Genomic DNA, 5322 nt, shown 5'->3' with positions numbered 1-5322 from the left:
TTGGTATTTTGAATTACATTACATTAAACCTTTGTTGGGTTTCATGGTCATGGCAACAGCCATAATAATATTACATGATGTATAATATCATATTTCAGCATATGTGAATTACATGTCATCATACTAAACTGTCATACATTTTTATTCCTACATTATTCTGATTGATCACAACCAAACCTACTATCATTGGACACATCCAAATGCAAGCGCCTGTTCTTGACAATTTCTCTCTGATCTAAATATAAAATCAGTGCAATTTCCTGGGTCGGGCTTTGCCACAGACACTCACGGTTTGGCCTGTAGGTAAAATGTACAATGTATTTTCTGATTTGTGCACAAAAGCTTTTTTTCTTTTTTCTTTTTTTTAACATAACAATGTTTAATGTCACTGTATGTTTAAAAGACCATGGTCATATTTGTAAAAAAAATGTTAAATTAGAAAATAAATAACATTTTGGTTCATGATTTTTCCTACACCTGTGCTAAAAATAAGAAATAAAAATGTCGGGTATATAAGTCACTCAAATACAGCTAGGTATGAATGGCTCGGTTTGAGTTTGTTGCAGTTGACCCTGCACAATGCGACATATCATGTTTTTGTTGAACAATTTTGACGTCACCCCTCCCATAGGGTGACGTATTTCACAACTTCCTGTGTTACACAAACTCTGTGATGACCAATTTTGACGTCACCCCTCCCATAGGGTGACGGATTTCACAACTTTCTGCAGATGAACAATTTTGACGTCACCCCTCCCATAGGGTGACGGATGTCACAACTTCCTGTGTACACAAACTGATGACGTATTTCACAACAAAATGGCGCTGCCCATGGTCAACCTCGAAACTATCCATAATGAGTGCAATCCGAGCTACGAACTTTGCCGATTGCAATCTAGAAATGATCGTCACTGCTGCAGGGTCAATGTGTGAATTAATAGGATAGAGCGAAAAGAATGCACTCAGCACTCGCTCAATCCAGCCTGCAGAACATCATACAGACAGCAGTCTTTCTTTCCTCGCACCATTAGCGAATGGAACGCCCTCCCACCACAGGCAGTATCCTCAGCCTCGGACATTTTCCTCTCACTGATTGTCAATCATCGGTTTGGATCAACCAGCAGGTAAGTTATTGTTTTTAAAATCCAAGACATGACCATTGCAAACGTGGCCTTTGTAGAACTGAGCAAGATTCATCTGTTGTGTATGTCATGTGTGTTACTGACTGTGAGTCACAGAGTGTGTGCTTGTTGTGTTCTTATTTTTTTTACTCAAGTTTAGAAAATGCTTGATCTTTAATCTATATGCACAGAATCAAATGTTGCTGTATCAGTGTATGAACTATGGTTGTAAAAGAATAAACAAAACAATTACTGAATTAGTGAGTGATTTGGCTCTGATAGTGAAGTTGAAATAGTACTTATTTCATTTTCAAGACATGTTAATAGTTATGTTAATATTGTTATGGTTTTTTTCAGGCCTCCCGAGAAACCAGAGGTGATGTGCATCATTCATACAGCTCCTGTCTTCCAGTTCCAACAGTTTACCTTTAAACATGGATACATGTACTGGAGAGGTATCAGGATGACTTGGCGTGGTGCTTTACATTACAGACTACCCCTGAAGAGTAAGTTACACATTTATAAGGTATTGGTGATGGTAGTCTGTAGCTATAAACATGCATGTACTGATGTAGATCATTCAGCAGTCTTTTGTTCTTTGTAAATTGTATTACATTTACAAGTACTTTGTAGATGAAATTATTCATACATTTGAAGATGCATAGTAATACTGTGCATGGTAATTCACTAATTGGTATGATGTACTTTGTATACATAATGGTACAAATATCTTTATTTTCTCTCTCCTTCCCATCTTAAAGTTTGTTGCAACCCTATACTCATAAAGTGCATTATGCTGTTTGTATGAACATTGATTTGAACTATTGTGATGCAAGAAAGTAAAACATGAAATAGCTAGAATGAAAGATTTACTCATTACTGGAATTATTTTAAATACAGTCAGTCCTTTCCTTGGCTCACAATCACAGATCTGGCCAGTTTTTTTTTATAGTTTTTTTTAATTTTTTACATGGAATAAGAGTTATATAATATAGTAAAACGTATCAACACCCTGACTGCCCCTGCGCAGTGTTAGAATTTTCTGAATGACTTCACATCACATTTCTCAACAAAACTGTAAGGTGTCAACGCTAAATAGGGAATGTGTGTGGGATGAGGGCTCATGCTGTCAATTAAAAAAATAGTAAATTTCCATCACATTCCAGAAAAACCGCTCACATCAGCAGCATAACAAGATATCATGTCGTTAGAAAGGTTCTTGTGAGGAAGTCTTTTTAATTTTAATGATGAAAGATTCTTTTTAATTTTAATGATGAAAGTATATAAATAAATGGTTTTCACAGGAAGGAATGATGGCACCTGTAATTACAGAACAATGTTTGCAGTTTAGTTAATAGTTGTCACTGTCAGTATCACCCACACCATTCTCCATCCCACTGATTGTGTGAAGAACAAGTACATGTATTACTTCCTACCTACCTTCCGACACCCCCACCACACACCCTCTTCTCAATACCAAAAACATATCCCCATCAGCGCACAGCAAAGTCTGAATGTGCTCAGTAATACATTTTCTTTATTTTCCAGGAAGTGAGGTGCCGAGATATGACGTGCAGGCAGCTTGCAGAGTGGTGCCTGAGGATGATGATCAGATTCAGTCCATTCTGTGCTGACAGAGCTACCAGAACTGACCCACACTGCTGGCATGACCTTTACAGCTGCATTCAACACTTTACTTTTACGCTGGTAACTTTATGGTTGCTCTCTCGATTGAGCATTTTTATTTTAACTAAGGGAAAAAAGTAAATGCCTCTGCAGAGATTCGAACCTAGGACCTTGAGATTTTCAGGCCCATGTCCTAACCACTAGTTTTTTTTTATTGTAAGATGGATATATGTCTAGTGGATGCAGCTACATGTACAAATGTGCCAAATTAGAACTTGCATTCTCAGCCTATAGTTTTCTTGGGCCATTCATGTGAGTACTAAATATTGTGAATGCATTGGTATTCCTAGACTATCACACATGTGAGACTGCCTTTTCTTACTTTTGTGAAATGTGTGAACTCACTTTGTTTACCTCTTTGTGTTAATAAATGCAGTTTATCAGTTACCTCTGTTGGTTTCTTCTGCAAGTATGTCAAATGGCCCACACACACCCTCATGCGCACACACACACAGACACGCACAAAATCAGATCTCAAGTGTAAGTATTCTTTTTGCAGTTTTATTTTAATGCCCATAATCAGTCAAACAAATAATTATATCATCACACTTGCACCTAAGCTTAAAGTAGCAGTCCTGCATACATGTGTAATGTGTAAATGTTTCAGGTCACCATCTGTCCTGGCTTGAACATGCAATAAGAACACCTCTACACAAACACACGTACAGTCAACTGGCTAGCTGCTTCCCTGTAAGGCATATTTGTCTATGAATTAATCGATTTTCCGCAGACAGCAGCCAGGTAGTGGATCTTTAGTATATGTCCAAGCAGACGGTTGATCTTATTACAACACATCAAGGAAATATTTAAAAAAAACTGATTCCAAAATCTAACCTTCCAAAGTTCATAATCAATAAAGAAGAATGGTATGTTACTGGAACCCTTTATTTATGACTTAAGGCAATGTGCGGCAGTAAAATTACCAAACTTAAAGGTACTGAACTTGTCAAATCCAGGTGCACGGATCCCCTGGGGCTTTTAGTCATACCTCAGGCAGCTATCCGTTAGAAGAACTACCAAGTTTCATTAACTTGCACCCAAAGAGTCAAGAACTGCGATTTTTTTACGAATTAATTTTAATTCGGACTCTGTCCCGGCTGGTCTTGACCTATTTTTGGATCTAAATTTAGATCAGGTAGATCACCACATCATGCACAAAAAGACACGTCACTGCAAACTATGTCAGACATCATCATGAGTTTGTGTAAAACAAAATGGAGGCCGGAATCACTCATTTGAATCGAACTCAGACCAAACACCACGTAATAACTAGGTTAATTTATGCACTCGCGTGAACAAGAAACTGTCGAGCTTCACAAATGTCGTCGTTGGGTAGTTTTGGGTTTGTTTTACTACCATAGGAGGATTTTTGAACTGTAAATGCACTCAGCTGCAACAAAAACGCAAAACTAAGGCTGTGAGCTGCATTGTGCCTTTAAACTTGAAGAATAGTCAAGGAATAACTTGGTTTTCTGGTTAATTCTTGAAGTGACTTATTAAAATGAATGAAAACATTGTGGATGGATATAGACTGCTGTTGCTATGGAATCTAGCATTAACAGCGCCATATGGGATTTCTAGAAAACAGTTTTACAGCAACATCATACATCAGAAATTCATAATATTTAAGGATACACATGTATTATATCTACAATCATAAAGAACGTGTTTTTTGTTAAAAACTACAGTTGAATTTAAATTAATTATTGTAATGAATATGCAGTAAGAAATTCGTTCATCCTCATGACAAAAGATATCAAAATTCAACTGTAGTCTGTTGTCAAAAATCGTTCTATATGATTGTAGATTGATACATGTGTATCTTTGTGCCAAATATTAGGAATTTCTGATGTATGATGTCGCTGTTAAACAGTTTCCTAGAAATCCAATGTAACGACTGTTTCCAACGGCACTCTACGTCGATCAGTATTCACAATTCTCCGAAAGCGGCGTATGGCTGCCTAAATGGCGGGGTAAAAAGGATCATACACGTAAAAAAACACGAGTGTACATGGGAGTTTCAGCCCACGAACGCAGAAGAAGTATTCACAATTGTTTTATTTATTTTTATGCAGAAAACCAGGTTATTCCATGTATTTTCCGAATTCAATTTTACTGCCGCACATTTCCTTAAAGGCACAGTGCAGCTCACAGCCTTCCTTTTGCGTTTTTGTTGCAGCTGAGTGCATTTACAGTTCAAAAATCCTCCTATGGTAGTAAAACAAACCCAAAACTACCCAACGACGACATCTGTGAAGCTCGACAGTTTCTTGTTCACGCGAGTGCATAAATTAACCTAGTTATTACGTGGTGTTTGGTCGGAGTTCGATTCAACTGAGTGATTCCGGCATCCATTTTGTTTTACACAAACTCATGATGACGTCTGACATAGTTTGCTAGTGACGTGTCTTTTTGTGCATGATGTGGTGATCTACCTGATCTAAATTTAGATCCAAAAATAGGTCAAGACCAGCCGGGTCTGAGTACGAAATTAATTCGTAAAAAAATCGCAGTT

At 37.4% G+C, this 5322-nt stretch overlaps 1 long non-coding RNA gene across 1 annotated transcript; it reads left to right on the top strand.

Moving 5' to 3' along the window:
* The first annotated feature begins 969 nt into the window (after positions 1 to 969).
* Positions 970 to 3194, top strand: LOC138957125 (uncharacterized). Its single transcript, XR_011452933.1, has 3 exons — positions 970 to 1124; positions 1479 to 1627; positions 2670 to 3194. It is a non-coding gene; the product is annotated as an uncharacterized lncRNA (long non-coding RNA).
* The last annotated feature ends 2128 nt before the right edge of the window (positions 3195 to 5322 follow it).

This window comes from Littorina saxatilis, unplaced genomic scaffold, assembly GCF_037325665.1.
Source record: "Littorina saxatilis isolate snail1 unplaced genomic scaffold, US_GU_Lsax_2.0 scaffold_295, whole genome shotgun sequence".
NCBI classification, from domain to species: domain Eukaryota; kingdom Metazoa; phylum Mollusca; class Gastropoda; order Littorinimorpha; family Littorinidae; genus Littorina; species Littorina saxatilis.
The sequence above is the reverse complement of the archived record's forward strand: the minus strand, read 5'-3'. Positions and strand labels throughout refer to the sequence as shown.